The sequence below is a fragment of the Ambystoma mexicanum genome, chromosome 1q, assembly GCF_040938575.1.
Source record: "Ambystoma mexicanum isolate Mex_15411 chromosome 1q, UKY_AmexF1_1, whole genome shotgun sequence".
In the NCBI taxonomy this organism is placed as follows: Eukaryota; Metazoa; Chordata; class Amphibia; order Caudata; family Ambystomatidae; genus Ambystoma; species Ambystoma mexicanum.
In genome coordinates this window covers 291,436,339-291,453,527 of record NC_090922.1, presented here as the reverse complement: position 1 = coordinate 291,453,527, position 17,189 = coordinate 291,436,339, and positions in this window count along the sequence as shown.

Here is a 17,189-nt window from a genome sequence, read left to right as displayed (position 1 = left end):
AAATAGGACAGTGATGAACAATGGATAATGTTCTACTGGTAAACTGATTTGGTTACTTAGAAGTAGTATAGAGGATGAGGTAGCTGAAATGCTTTATGGTTTCAAGGAAATGCAAGGTGGAATAAATGCAGTACAGAAAATAAACTGATATGGTTCCACAAAAGATAATATTTTCACTTTTCCCCTGGTGGCAATTCACCCCCCCCCCCCCTATATGCAATGCAAGGAGATGGAAGTAACACACACAGTCTTCAGGAATACAATCAAATACAATACGGAATTCAGTTCCCCCCCAGCAAGCTTAGAGGAAACAGGTAGAAGTTTGAAACACAGGCCCAAAATGCTTTTAAATGTGATGGCAATGGATGGGAAAATGTGCTAACTGATTTTAATTCCCTCTGGAGATTCAGGGTGAGTGAGAGATGCTTGTTGGTATTAGTTCAGGCTCACTTTAGCAATGCTCTATGAGTTATTACCAGGTTGCAAACGGATTTTAACAAAGGAAGGAATTGAGCTGCTATTTGACAAGTGAAGAAATTGAGCCAAAATCGCAAATAGATAGGTACATTTATCTTTACATATACATTAAATAATGACTTCCTTCAAGTCATTTCAGAATATAGTTTTACATTGTATCCACCTCTTAGCAAGTCTTTCCTTGGCCTGGTTTGGGTTCCTATGTTCAGTTTTACACAAAAGTCTGGTGGTTTTAAAACGCCGGCTTTCTGATAGTGGTGAGCACTGGTACTGCATCCATTTTTGACATTAAGAAAATGAATTCCCCACAGTTCTGGGTTGCTTTTGGCAATCAGCATTGCCAGCCATTCCCAATGGTTTCAGGCTACTGTGTGTGTAGCCCAATGATGGTTTTAGGCAGTGCCCTTTTGTGCTCACAACATAGGCAAAAATGGGTGGCAGCCTATTCTTCATGTTTTCCCTGTGCACTCTCTGGGGAGTTCTGGCCATCATGATGTTTTCAATGCCAGTAACGCACAATTTTATGGTAGGGCTTGGATGCATGGGTAAAAACATCCCACAACACACTGCTCACAACAATTAAAGCCAACCCACTGTGCATCTCTTCAAAGCTTCACTTAAACTTCACTTAGTTGCTATAGAAGGAGCTCCCTCTGCCCTATCCTCCTTACCTCATCCCAACACTGTCTCCAGCAACGCTTAAATAGTACTTCTCTTTAGTTCGAAGCACTTGCTCCTTAGGTTAATGCTACCTTTGTAAGATATCTCTTTTCTTCAGATATATTTCTTCTGTTTGTTTTGTTTTGCCCCTGGTATATGTACCACTTTTTTAAAAAACCTATAAACTGGCTCACCTCTTGTTTTCAAGTTTATGCTATAGTACAAGCACCCTTCGTAGGAATGCCTCTACCATTTGTAAATGTGTTATCGTAAGTCATTTCTGATAGGAATTGAAATCCCTGTTGCTCAAATAAATCCAGATACAAATAATAAATATACCAGCACAGAAGAAAGATACTGCCCCGATTTGGCTTTAAACTTAAGCTATAAAAAGAAGGAACCCTGCACTTAAGTTGGTTTATTTTGCTCACACTGTTCCATATGATTAGGTTGGTGCCATGATGAATGACGATGCACCACTCGATGATGGTGCCTGAATCAGTACGATATGATATGATATGGCATTCATAACGCGCCTATACACAAGTGTTTTAAGGCGCAACGAGGCAAGGGAGGGGGAACAGAGGGAAGACAAAAAACGATCCTACTAGGCCAGGTGTCATTCAGATCGCGCAAGTGCATGGGAAGGAGGGTGGTGGGAAAGTGCAGTACAAAGGGATAAGGATACTAACAATAAGTGAAGTACGGCCAGCTGGTGGCAAGTGCAAGGGTAAGTGCAGACATAAGGTGTCAAGCACTGGTAATGGAACTGAAGGCATACAAAAAACAGTCCCTACGTGCAGGGGTTGCCAGGAAGACAGTGCAGGTGTGCTACTGGCAGGGGAGGGGGACTTGGGCCCGAGATCGGAGGGTGGCCAGGTAACCAGTGCAGTTTCAGATTCAGCCAGGAAGTCAGCAGGGGAGAGGAGGAGAGAAAGCAGAAGCAAAGAGAAAGGTTACGACGTGCTTCCTGAACCGGAGATGGTTCTCATCAAGTTTCAGAGAGGCAGGGAGGCTGTTCCAGAGGGAGGCCCCAGACGAGGAAGGAGATCTACCACCAACTAGCTGCTTGGAAAAGCGACTGATCCTGAGAGAGTTAGAGGCGGATGAGAGAAGAGCTTGAGAAGGAAGATATTTAGGAAGAGAGAGCTGAAGGTATAGAGACCCCAGGCCCTAGAAGGCCTTGTGGACAATGCAGAGGGTTTTGAACTTAATCCTCGCAGCCACTGGGAGCCAGTGCAGAGATTTCAGTCCTGGAGAGATACGATCCCTGGGCTTGGGGCCAAGGACAGGTCTCGCAGCCCTGTTCTGGATGAGTTGCAGAGGGCAGACAGTGGAAGCAGGTAGATTTAGAAAGAGGTTGTTGCAGTAGTCCAGCCTAGAGAGAACCATAGCTCTGGACACAGTGAACTTTTGGGGGAAGGAGAGGAAAGGAAGAATACCTCTAAGGAGGTGCAGCTGGTAGTGTGACTTCTTAGAGACGTCAGAGATGTGAGGAGAGAAGGAGAGTGTTGAGTCGAAGATGACCCCAAGGTTTTTAGCCTCACAGGTGGGAGCAGGAAGAGGGCCAAGAGAGATCTCACAGGTGGGAGTAGGAAGGGGGACACGAGAGACCTCACAGGTGGGAGTAGTAAGAGGGCCAAGGGAGCTTTGTTTTGAAACTGAGACTTACCTCAAGTCCAAAGCCCATGAAAACGTTGCCCCACACACTCTTATTGTGATGAACTAAGGTTTTCTCTCTCTTACTGTCCTCACAGGATGATTTCCCAAGGGAAATGTTGAAGACGTTGAATTGAGGCAACCTGAGCGCATGTTGAGGTTTGTGCATTGGTGGTGATGTGCCCTTGTACCCCTGAGGATAGACACACATGGTGCCCCTCCAATCCTAGTATATCCAATAATAGGCTTTGGAGGGCTAAGATCAGAAAGGATATGTATACATAATATAGACATGCCTACCTGCCTGCAGGCTGATTAGTGGCTATGATTGACTTTCAGAACACCCCAAAAGTTGATCAGATAGGCACAACTAGTCCAGACTCCCAGAAGGGTGCTGATGGAACAGCACATGCACGTATACTTAGAGGCTGGTTAGTGGACTCTGGTGCAGTGATTAAAGTCAGACCGACAAAGGAGACCATTAAGTTATCACCAGTACTATTGAGGCACTCTCCCTTTTGGCAATGTCAAAAATATGATTTTAAAAGGTATGATATTCCGGCCTGTAATGTGGAAAAACCGGAGACCCAGGCCTCCCTTTGCCCCTTACCAAGTAAGTATGTGGTTATGGAAAGTGGGGCTGATATTGTAGAATATATGTGTAACATAGCTCTCCGGAAACTGTGAGTATGCAGAGGGATTTATCAATGCGTTCTCCGTTTTACAATGTGGGTGTGAAAGTTGGAGGAAGGCAGGAGGATTGACATCTGAAGATGGAAATGGATAGAAGTGCTCAGTGAAAGGAAGTAACAATTGGGCCTTTCTAGACTGGCTTGGTCCTGAAGAAGGCTTTATTAAGTCACATTCAGAAACCAGCCGACATTTTAGATTGATGATGAGGTTCCTCAAATAGGGAAGAACACTAAATAATGTACTATTGCTTGGCGATCATTTTAAATGAACCTTTCTCCCCCCAATAGAATGAAGGGATGAGGAAGTACAACATGGTGTGTTTATTCTTTTCGTTTGACACGTTCCATATTATTGGTAAAGCAAGGGTTTTGGTTGTTTTCAAGTTGACAAGACGCAGATAAACCAAAAAGCTCTTTAGATTAGATTAGTGAGCCAAAAGGGGACTCATAGAATCTGTCAACTTTACCCCCCTTTAAAATAGGTAACACGGCGGCGAGTCTAGGTACCAACCATATACACAGGGATAGATTGAAGTCTTTCTTATACCCTGATAGAAGAGTTAGATTAGAGCTAATTGGCAGTATGTGCCTCTGTTCATTGGTGTTGCAACTGGCAGAGTCAGGGTAAATTGGTCCTTTTACTTGGCCAGGGCCCCGTCTGGGTTTTTGAAAGTTGGAAATGAGCCAACTGGGCTTTCTTGGACTCCTGGGCCCACAAGGAGAGTTTAGTGTCTGAGAAACATATAGGGGACTTTCAGAGCAGGTGGGACCTATCCCCACCGGTTCCACGATAGGTAGCCATGTTGGTGTCAACAAGGGAGATTTATCAGGCAAAACATAAGGCATTCTGACTTTGCAGTATTATACTTCGAATGTGCTTTGTACAGGCCTTGATGACAGGAAGGCATCTCCCCCTGTCGTGCACTTCCTATGACATCATCTCACTTAGATAGAGCTGGGTTTGTTGTCTTACTAATGGATGGAGATGTTGCAGATGGAGAAAGATCTCTGGGGATCGAGTTCTATGGAGCAGTGGCGATTTTTAGAAAGAGTATTTTATTGTAGCAGGTGCTGTGCTTAAAACAGTGTGTAATGCTTTTGAGACTGGACTATATATCCGGATATAACTGGGACAATACTAGGCAGGCACTAACTTACATGTGTATTAGCTCTATGGGCCCATTTTGGTGGGTGAATGGCGGGCTTTTGGAACAGTAGCTCTTAGATCCATCAGCCACTTTCCTGGCGGAGGTGCATTTTTGGTAACTACTTAAATGACCTGTCACCTAAAATGTTTGTTCGGCATTTCTAGCCGTAATGCAGGGGTGGAAATGTAGAATAGTGTAGAAATGGTCATGGGGCCTGTGATTGTTTACGACATTTATTCATTGAGTGCAAACCTAGCTTCAAGAAGCAACAGAGCGCTTTACAATCATAGTGGGAGGAACACAGTGAAGGAAGCAGAGAAACAAGAAGCGGGGTCAGGGGGAAGGGGCTAACAATAGGGGAGCGGGATACTACCTTCTGCTATGTCTGTACCATAGCATACAATTGGCAGATGGTAGTCTTTCTTCTATGGCAACACACAAGGCATACAATAGGTGCCAGGTTTGCAGCAAACCTACACCATACATTTTATGGTGTACTTGAAAAAGCAGGTAATGTACACTTACTGATACTCACTGAAGCGCAGTACTATATTATACTACAGTTGTTTTATTGATGATAACCTAATATTTGGAATGATACCACGGGCTATAGTTTTAAGTTGCAAGCTACTACACAGGTCTATAAAGTTACTCATCACCTCAATGCTCCACTTACACACCATTTGTTACTCGCCAAGAATCAATTATCAATAGCTAATGGCTTGTGGTGAGTGCAGATTTTGAAGCCTGGTTGTGCCATCCTGGATCTTTCCAATGTTTCAGAATTCATGAATAACAATGCGTACCATTTAGAATTCTCTAGAACTGTACATGAGGAATAGATTTTTTTTTAGATTTAGAAATATGTTGCCAATGACAAAATACAATCAAGAATTTACAGAAATAACCATACCATAACTCTGTTTTTCGTGCTAAGAGCTTCCAATTGCATACATTGATTCACAACTTTCCATTTTGTGAACTGCTCCGGGCAATCAATGAGGTCAAGGTATGTGACACAAAAGTAAATATCACCATTAATTGATCAAGAAAACAAGGATATTAAGATACGTTTCTTTTTTTTTGCAATTCTTTTTTATTGAATTCAAAAACAAAAACTAAGCGATCAGTGCAATAACCAATCCCAGCATATGACAGCAGCTTCAGCCAATGACCAAAACATCCCATTAAGATAGTTAATCCAGCCCATCCCAAGCCTGCCGTCTGCTTTTGGGGGATTCCCCTCCATTTATATACATGCTTCTCCGTGTGCATACATTTATCCATATCCCCCTCTCACCTTGACAGTGTGGGTGGGGGACACAGGAGCCCCAGTTCATAGAGATATTATGTTTAGCTATAATGAAAACATTTAATTGAAGGAGTTTTTTTAATAGAGAAAAGACAGGGGGGACGGGGAGTTATTATGAGCCTAGGGGTATATGTTAAAAGTGGCAGTAACGGAATTACTGAAAAATGGAGAGGGAGGTGGGCACCACGATACATTAATGTGTAGAATACGTTCATATTTAGTTTGCTGTTGACCAGTTATGAAGGAGCTACCAGGCTTTAGTCGATCCTTTGACACTGGGATCCACAAAATTCGAAGAAACAAAAAGTTGGGTGTTACCACCCAGCTATGCCTAATGCTCTCATAAAGCTCAAAGTTGAGCTACACGCTTGTGATTGTTCCAATATTGTAGTTTCTTTTCTGTAGGTAAATATATTCAATCACAACTGGTCTGCTTCTCTCAAAGAATGGTGAATCATTCACATAGTTTTTTTGAATTAAGTAGAAAACCAATTTAATTCAACAACAATGTATGTTCAAATCCGTTTGTCTGTAGCAATATGATATGATATGATAATTTTATTTATATTGCGCTCATACACAAGTGTTTCACAGCGTGACCAAGCAAAGGGGGGGGGGGCAAGAGAGAATACAAACAACAGTCTTACTAGGCCCAGTGACATTAAGAACACACAAATGCATGGAAAACGGAAAGAGGGGGAAAGTGGGAGGAAGAGGGAGAAGTGGAAAAGTGTGGCACAAAGGAGACAACAGAAAACATAATAAGTGCAATAAATAAATAAATGCAATAAATAAATAAAGGCAGAGGCAAGTGCGTGATTAGTCAGATAGGGTATATCTGATAAGTGCAGAAGAAAAATGTGTTGACTGTATGGCTACAGATACAGATCCCACTGCAAGGGGTGGCTCGGAGGCAGTGCAGGAGGGAGAGCAGGTACCTGAGCCCGAGGGTGGCCAGGAGAATGGTGCCAAGAGAGAAAACAGATCAGCAGGGGACAAAAGGGGCGAAGGCAGGAGCGAAAGGATGGTCTTGAGGTGCTTCCAGAACCAGAGATGGTTCTCCTTAAGTTTCAAAGTGGCAGGGAGGCTGTTCTAAAGGGAGGCCCTCGCCGAAGATAGGGCTCTGCCCCCAGCTCGTTTCTTTGAAAAACGACTGACCCTGAGGGAGGTAGAAGTAGAGGAGTGAAGGGCTCAAGAGGGGAAGTATTTACGGAGGGATAGTTGAAGGTATTTTGGACCCAGGCCCCAGAAAGCCTTGTGGACAATACAGAGGGTTTTAAATTTAATCCTTGCGTCTACTGGGAGCCAATGAAGGGATTTCAGAGTTGGAGAGATACAATCCCTGGGCTTGAGGCCAATGACAAGTCTTGCAGTCCTGTTCTGGATGAGTTGTAAAGGGCAGATATTGCAGGCAGGTAGATTTAGAAAGAGACTGTTACAGTAGTCCAACCTAGAGAGATTCAAATCTTGGGAGACAGTGAGCTTCTGTGGGAAGGAGAGGAAAGGCAGAGTACCTCTAAGGAGGTGCAGTAGGAAGTTTGACTTTTTCGAGACGTCAGAGATGTGTGCCGAGGAGGAAAGTGTGGAGTCAAAGATGACCCTGAGATTCTTAGCTTCGCAGCAAGGAGTAGGAGGAGGGCCAAGGGAGGCCAGCCAGAAAGTGAGGGGAAAGGATGGTGCAGGTGTACCAATGAGGAGGATCTCATTCTTGTTGGCATTTAGACAAAGACCATTGGCGGCACACCAATTTTGAATGGCGATTAGGCAAGCAGAGATGAGGGAAGGAGAGGAGGTGTCTGAGGGAAGCCTGAAAATGAGTTGCATGTCATCACCATAGCACTGGAAGTTTGAGCAGATAAATGGAAATGCAATATGCGAGAGTAGCTAGGTATTGGTTGAAAAGCCAGTGTGACAGGTTAGACTCCTGGGGAACACCGCAAGTAGAGAGGGAGATAGAGGAAAGGAAGGACCCAAGTTGTACCTGGGAGGGTCAGTCAGAAAGGAAAGAGGTCAGCCAGGCCAAAGCCTGATCAGTGATACCCAGGTTGTCCCAGAGACGATTGAGAAGGATGGTATGGTTGACCGTGTAGAAAGCAGAGGAGAAATCGAGTAGGATGAGGACAGAGGGAATGTTAGAGTCAGGGTTGGAGAGCAGGTCTTCACGGATGTTCAGGAGAGCAGTTTCCATGATTCTAGCAGCTCTGAAACCAGATTGGTGGTCATGGAAAGAGCCAACAGAGTCGGAATGAAGATTGAGCTGTGAGATGGCCAGCTTTTCCAGGAGCTTACCCAAAAAGGGAGTAATGGAAATTGGGCAATAGTTAGCTGGACAGGAGGGATCAGCTGTAGGTTTCTTGAGGAGAGGAGGCACAAGTGAGTGCTTGAGAGGGGAGGGGAAAGATCCAGATGAAAGGAATGGTTACAGAAATCGGCAAGGGCCGGAGCAAGGGTATAGATGTGGTCCTTAATAGTTTTAGAAGAACAGGGATGAACCTGTTTTGATTAGGCTTTCATAGATCAAACTTGTCTAGCAACCTCATCCGGGGAGAAAAAAGGAAAGGAGGAGAAATAAGGGGGGAGTGTATCTGAGGGAGGGTCAGTTGGCTGGGAAGGAGAAGGGAGAGGATGGGGCGGAGGAGAGGGAGGACAGGATGTCGTGAGTTTTGGAATTAAAGTGAGAGGCAAGGGAGTTGCAATGAGCCTGGGAGGCAAGAGGAGGAGTCGAGACTGCAGCAGGGTTGGCCAGCTCCTTGCAGATTTTAAAGAGTTCTGCCGAGTTGTTTGATGCCGCATAGATGCAGGCTTGAATGTGGCCTCTCTTCTTAGAGCAGACAGAGAGACAGTATTGCCTTTGGAGTAGGCCGCAGGCCAGTTTGTCAGAGGGTGATCAGGAAGCCCTCCATTTCCTCTCAGCCGCCCTACAATTACATTTAATTGTAGCTAGGTCAGAGTCATACTAGGAATTACACTTGGCTTTGGACTTCAAACGGATCCTCATGACTGGGGCAAGAACATCAAGAGTAGCGGAAACAGAGGAATAGAGCAGGGACAGGGCTGTGTCAGGGTGTGAGTTATCCTGAGGTGGAGGAGGGGGGGATAAGGTGGCAGAGAAAGCCTCGATTGACACACGCTTCATGGGCCAGATGTCTGAGAAGGTGGGTGGCAATCTTGGGGTAGGCTTGGCTTGGGGGGGAGGAGATAGAAAGATGAGAGGAGGCAATGATTACTCCAGGAGTGAGGAGTGGTGAGGGGAGTAGAGAGGGGGAGGCCAGAAGTGATCAAGACATCCAGTTTGAGAGCAGCAGAATGAGTAGGGCCAGAGGGGAGGATAGAGAGGGAGAGTGAATCACAGAGGTCACAAAAGAGCCCAGATGAGGATCAGGGAGAATCCAGATGGAAGTTGAGGTCACCAAGGAGAATTTGTTGAGTGGTTGAGGCCAGGAAGGAGGAGGAGCGATCTGCCCATTCGGAGAGAAAAGAGATAATTTGACCAGGGGGACGGTAGAGAGTAGCAACAGTGAGAGAGTGGCTAGGAGAGAGGGTTTTTCTCACAAGTCCATTATATGTTATCTATTGTGATGGTGCCATGGGTGCACAGATGAGCAATCAAATATTAATAAAGTCTATTCATGATCCTATCAAATCCTAAGAACTTTATAAATATACAACTCTAGTATCGCATGTTGTAGAATTTAGACAGCAGACATGTATTCAGAGTCATGTTGCAAAAGCAACACCATTTACAAAATTGCTCTATGTTCAGCCAGCACTAGGCTGTTATCAAAGTCCCCTCCATTGTTCATTATAAGGCAAATGTGTTATTACAAAAAAGAAACCTCATAGTGTATCTTTTATTTAAATCGAGGTAACCATGAGGATCCACCCTTGTTACACTCTGCTTCCATTTAAGACACTTTAAAATTCATCACAACCATATACAGATCTACATATAAGACTCCATTTGTTTACAAACCGAGACTGTCATCTGGTTGGGGTAAATGTACAGATAGCATGCCAAATTCAATTCTTCGTTCAACCCTTTCGGTGTGAGTGTTCCCAGACGAACTATCCAGAAAGATTCTCTCTGATCAAGTCTCTTTTGTACATTCTCATGTGGCTCATTTTTGCTAACTACTTCCAAGATCTGAAAACGTATCTGTGCCAAGTTATGATGTTTGTCCTGCCAATGTCTGGCCACCGCAGAGTTTACGTTCCTGTTCCTTATGCAGGATCTATGTTCATTCCAGCGAAGCTTCACCTTTCTTTTTGATTGGCCTACATAATAGAGGCTGCATGGGCATTTGATTGCATATATTATACTTTGTGTATCACAGGTTGCATAGTCTCTAAGATTAATCTTTTCTCCAGTATATGGGTGATTTACTGTTGTTCCATTCTGTATATATCCACAGTTGTTGCATTGTAAACATGGCAAAGTCCCTTTTCGCGCTACCGAAACTCTTTGTTTAATTGTTTTTGTCTGTACCAATCAGTCCCTAAAGTTTTTACTCCTCTTGTATGCAAATGTAGGGAGTTCTCGGAATAGATATTCCACTCGTTGGTCACAGGTAAGTGTTCTCCAGTTCTTCTTAATTATATTCTTTATTCTACTGCTTTGAATTGAATATCGAGATACAAATACAAGTGGTGGTTCTGACTTCTCTTTTGCTTTTGTACTTAGCAGTTCATCCCTGCTTTTCTGCTCTATTCTGGTCTTAGCCATCTCAACTTCACCCACCTTATATCCTCTGCTTATGAACTTTTTGCCCATCTCTGTGAGTCTTTCATGTATTCTTCAGGATCACTAACAATTCGTTTCACCCTTAGCTTTTGGCTGTATTGCAGATTCTTTCTTATACTGGGCTGGTGGATATTATTTCTATCAGTTTCTTTGCAAAAAATATTGGTTTTGTATCTACCCCTGTTGATTCGATGTTAACATCCAAAAAGTGTATGTTTCTCTTCAAGTACTCATGTGTAAATTGGATTCTCTGATCGATTGTATTTAAATATACAAAAAATCCTTCAATTCATTCTCTCTGCCTGTTCAAATACCGAAAATGTCATCGATATAACTTATCCAGATTCCCAAGTATTGTTTCCATACAGGGTGCATTAGTACATGGTCTGATTCGAACCCATTGAGGTTCCCACTGTCTAGAAAAATATCTGATCTTGATATCTAAAATCGGAATTCTCTCCTATGAACTGTAACAAAACTATGATGAATTCATTTTGTTCAAGGATGTCCCCTTCCTTGAGTAATAACCATTCTATGGCTTCAATGCCTAGGTCATGGGGTATTGAGGTTGTCAGGTGAGGACAAAGGCAGTGAATATGGCAAGCGAAACGTGCACAAAATCACACAGTGAATAGCTTTGAGTCAAACAATATGCACACAAAAACCAAGACTCATGTATACTAAAACCCAGGAGTGCATATAGAGTGTGACAACAATACAAATATATAAAAAGGGATGTGGGGTAAGCACTTAGAAGCTCCTTATGACTGCAAGGAAAGTCGGCAAGCTCCTTACCCACAATTGCTGTTAAAGGTACTGACAGCGCTAAACCCACGTAGAGGGCAAGCAACGACAGGATCTGTGAGCTAACACTCTTGATGGTATTGAATAAGGGAACCTAAAAACAGTACTCACGAGGACGAGAAATACCACTTGAATGTCAGCAAGCCCACAAACCCTGTTGATGAAACAGGGACCCAGAAAGGCTATAACAGCAATGGGACGATAAATAAATACATACGACTCAAGACCAGGGGCAAGTAGGAATAGTGATTACAGAATAATGAGGCAAACATAGGCATTCACACAGGAGCTAGCTACAACAGCATACCACACCTAATAATCAATAGGAAATAAATGCAGAAGTGCAAGGGAAAACATGGAATGGATTCTAAGAGAAAGTAAAGGAACAGGAGCAGGGAAAACAACATTTCAAAGGCAAACTTCCCCCACCCATCCAAGAAAAAAGACAGGAAGCTAAATCTAAAGAGGAAAGACTAAAGCATCAAGGTTTACAGCAGCTAAGGACAAAGTCAAAGAAATATAGAACACAGACAAAATGGGCTGCATCAAAAGGGAACGCACTAAGAAATGTTGCCTGCAAACAGAGGAAGACAGAAACGGAATCTAGGAAGCAAAAATCAATTAAGCACATAAATTCAAAATCCAGGGATGAGGAACAAGAAATAGAAACTTGGAACTAGGCACAAAGCTAAGAACCAGGAACAAGGGATCAGTCACAAACAGGAACACTGCATCAATGACCAGCGCTGGACTGAAGCAAACTGAGGCTTTTAAGGTTGCTTAACGAGCACACGCCTCAGGTGTGCTGCTTGCTGCACCTGCAGCCACAGGTGTTGCCTATCCTCCACCCAGCCTTGTCCTGCAAGGATGGAGATGAAGCTGTGGGCCAGGCATTCTGGGAAGCATAGTCATTTGATTAAAGCAGCATACTGTTTGCCAAAAACCTGGAACGGTTCCGGAAGGGAAGTAGCTTGGAAAATAAGGATTTAGCGCTCCCAATTCATCACAGCACTGTAGCATAAGGTTCGGAAGGAAAGTCCAGTAGGGAATAAACCCTAAATCATGACCCCAAGTGGAGGGAACGGGAGTGAAGGGAGCGAATCGTGACAGTATACCCCCTCCAACGGCCGTCTTCTGGTGCCCGCCACCTGCACGAGGCATCTTCTTTCCATGATAGGAGTGCTTTTTCTTTGGAGGCGGCACTGATGGAAATGGTGGCCTGTGGGCAAACGCAGATGGACTGGAATGCATAGAATCAGGTTGCAGTCTAGAAGAGTCATAGGCAGGCTTCTGGAGAGGAAGATACTCATGGGTCGAAGAAAGGCATGAAGAACTTGCAGGATCTGAAGCAGAGTTGGAAGGCCCAGGAAACTCAGTCACTGGGAGCGGACACGCAGGAGGTGAGGAAATTGCAGACATGCTAGCAAAAGTCTCAAACTCTGATGTTGCATATTCGGGAGGCTCTGATGCTAAAGTCAAGCAGTTGGGTGAATCGTCTTGTGTAAAAGGCAGGCGTTCTGGTGATCCCCCTGAAGCATAAGAAGGGCAGGCTGGACGTTCATTAGCAGTAAATGGTTGGGATTCAGGAGGAATCTCTGGAGCAGAAGAAAATGCAGCAGAATCTGACAGTGCAGACAGGTATACCTCTGATATTGGCAGTGAGGCTAAGCAGGATACAGGTGTCTCATGAACTGAAGGCAGACAAGCGGTAGGCTCTGGGACTGAAGACATGCACTTATGATGGACTACCGGAGGCTCTATGGCTGAAGGATGATCTGCTGGATGAGTCGCTGTAGCTGAAGCCAGGCATGCCAGAGGAAATTTCGAGGCTGAAGGCATGCAAGCTGGAGCCATCTCGGTAGCTGAAGACAAACATGTCAAGGTCTTTGGGACTGACCATGTGCATGGTGGAGGCTCTTGAGTAAATGGCAGACATGGCAGTGGTTCATTGATTGAAGACACGTGTGCCAAAGATGACTGCAGAGCTGTGGACTGGATCATAGAAGAGTCAATGGTTGTAGGAGGACAGACTGAAGTCTCAGAAGTCGACAGACCATTTGTGGCTCAGGAATGGAAGGCACCTTTAGGGAAGTAGACTCCTTGGCACCAGTAACCAAAGACTGAGCACTACCCTTGCAGTCCCTTTCATTAGTGGATGACACAGAGTCTCTTTCTTTGTAGAAGTCAAAATCAACCAGAGGAATCACCATAGTAAAGTCTCTGTTAATCAGGTTTTGTCAATTTGCCATTCATCTGTCTTAGCTTCTGAAAGTGGCTGATTAACAATCAACAGTTCAGAAATTGTCTGCCGGGTTGTTTTGTATACTGTGGAATGAGTCCATCAGAACATGAAATCTGTACTGTCTCTGACTGTTCGTTGTGACCAAATTTGGCAGAAGGAAGAGTGAACACAGAGGTAGCATTGTTTTCCACATCAACTTGAACATCAACTTCAGTCTCAGGAGCTGGATCAAGAGCAGAGCCTAAGCCTACTGTAGTGACTGATTCTGTGTATGCCACCATTGTGGATTGTGTTTGGAAATCGGAAGCTTGCATGTCTGCAAGCTCAGGGTTATGACAAGCTGCTACACTAGAAATCTTAGGTAAAGGAGTGGCTTGTAAATCTTCAGCTAACTGCAATCCCTGACAAACAGCAGGACAATTGTCAGAACCTGTGCCCTGATTAAGTGCTGTGCTAGAAGAAAGATTTTCACTGCCAATAGATCTTACATATTGACAAGTATCATGGTTTACTAAAGTCTCTGCACTCAGGGATTGAACAGTATTCACTTCATCAACATCAATGGAAAAAGTCTGAGGTGTATTCAGTAAAGACTGTAAGGTTTTATTCTCCTCTTGTAAAGAAATTAATTTTTGACTTAACTCCTCAAGCTTAGCCTTTAGCATGCCCTGCATTAACTGTACATCACTATCAGTAGGCACAGTGGGAGGCATGGTGGCATCAGGGCTGGATCCTGCACTAGCAATCTGGATGTGCACCGATTGTACATTGTCATTTACTACTTGCAGGTTCTGTGACTTATTCTTTCTCTTACCAACTTGGTCTGTGTTTCCCTTAAGCAAACTATTGACATCAGACCTCTTGGCATTAGGGACTACAGTATGTTCTTGTGCAGAGGAGTGTGCTATAGACTGAGGGTAGAAAACAGAAGTAATGCAAGGAATCCCTCCATTCTTTATGTTTGTATCATGGAACTGTTCAATCTGTGGTGAAGCATAACTGGAATCATGGGGTTCAACAACAGAGGTACTCTTGGTTAATAAGCCTAACTGTGTTGTTTTCTACTGCTAGGGCTTGTGCTGACATAGAATTTGGGTCACAATAAAAGAAAGTACTAGGATCAGGCAAAAAAGAAAGCTGCAGTCAATTTGGCAACACTCACCCACTGAGTAGAACAAAATTAAATTAGCCACTCTCGCCAAACTGTATAAAAAGGAAATCATAAGCACTAAAAGAAATACCTTTAACGATAGAATATCTAAGGCCAAATCAGATACCAAGGAGCTATTCTCCATCCTCCATGAAATGGAATCACCCATACCCCCGACTGATAACACTCCTAAAAATAAGATCTGGTGCACTAATATACAAAATGCCCTGGCGGGCAAAATTAGCTTGCTCCAAACCAAAATTGCCAATAAAAAAGCTTCCCTGCTCCTGCCAACGGAGCCTACACCTCAGCCACAGCTCCTCCCAAACCAGCCTAACACCCCTCACCCATTTAGCTTCAGACAAATATCTATATTGGAGACAGAAAAAATCATACTATCTCTAAAGCCCTCCAACTGCAAAGGTGACAATTGCCCCGCCCAAATTATAAAAGATGCAGCTAGAGACCTAGCCCCCTTCATCTCTAAACTTATCAATGCATCCTTTAAGTCTAACCTAGTGCCCAATAACCTCAAGCAATCTTGGGTGCTTCCCTGGCTAAAAAAACAAACACTTGACCCCGCAATACCGACAAATTACAGACCTATCACCACTGTCCCATTTCTGCTTACAATTATTGACAGAGTAGCGTACCTGCAAATTCAGGACTACTTAGAAACTAACAATCTACTAGGCTCACGGCAATCTGGCTTCCGTCCCCTTCATGGTACTGAAACAGCCCTGATTGACCTCAAGACCCAAATTGATGAGTTGAAGGACAATGGCAAATCAGCTATGCTACTCCTCCTTGACCTATCCGCGCCCTTCGACTTGGTAGATCACGCAGTCTTATGCAATCACCTCAGCTCCGCCGCTCATTTTTCAAGTGATGCCATAACCTGGGTACAATCCTTCCTTGCAAACCGGACAATGAGAGTCTTCTCCCCCCTAGCTGCCTCTGATCCCACACTAGTTTCATGCAGTGTCCCTCAAGGATCATGTGTATCTCCGACGATGTATAACATCTTTACTAAACCCTGGTTTGACAAGTTGGACAGATTGGGTATCATCTACACTAATTACGCAGATGACACTCAAATCCTTATCCCCCTTTCGGGCAACTTCTTGGAAGACACGGCCTTAGTAAATAAGATATATCTCCTCATTCAGGCATGGATGGCATCTCACGGCCTTTGCTTGAATGACGACAAAACTGAGTTACTGATCCTCGGCTCAGAGCTGGCCATCAAAAAACTTGACCCAAACTATGCCTCATTCAACATCGACAATAATGTCATCAAAGTGATGCCTGCAGTAAAAACCTTCGGGGTCTATCTCGACTCAGCGCTCACCTTCAAGAAACAAACTAACTCACTAGCATCTTCCACTGCATATACTTGTAACTTGATCCGAGCATGCAGACCATTTCTAACTGAGACTAGTTGCATTACATTAGCTAATGCACTCATCATATCCAAGTTGGATTACTGTAATGCCCTATATGCAGGATCTAACAAGTATATCCTTGATAAACTCCAAACTCTCCAAAACAACGCTATTAGAGTAGCTTTAAATATTCCTAATAGCGCTCATATCTCCACCTCTACGAAAAATATCCACTGGCTAAAAATCAAAGACAGGATTGCCCTCAAAACAGTCTCCCTTACCTCCAAATGTCTTAACAATATAGCTCCTCCTTACCTGGTGAACAGAGTCAACAAGAGATCCTCTAACCGCCCTACTAGAATGACTAACGCCTATACGTTAGTGGTGCCTAGATATAAAAAGAGAACAGCTGGCGGCTCCAGTTTTCCGGTCATAGCTGCGCAAACTTGGAACAAACTCACTCTGGATCTTAGAATGGACCAACCTTACCATAGCTTCAGGCGGAAAGTCCTCACCTGGATACGTTCCAATGACACTTAGCTTACCGTTCCACTGCCACCTCCTCTAGAGACCCAGATGACTGTAACTATATGATCTGATATCTGATTAACCAACCTGAACTGTTGTTTTCGCATTTTCTTGTACATTAAACTTTGTTAGTAATATAAACTGTATAACTGTATTTTTCCTGTAACCAAGTTCTCAAGTATCCTTGTACTGTCTGCGCCCAGCTACCCTTTCGGGTTTGGTTTTGCGCTATACCAAATAAACAAACAAACAAACAATGTAAGTGGGCCATCCGGTGGGAAAAATACACTGCACGTACATGCCCATTAGTGACAAGGAGTTCATTTAAGTCAGGAGTAGTGATTTGGTTGTCACAGGTAAATGAAGGGGAAACATTATGTACGAACTTATT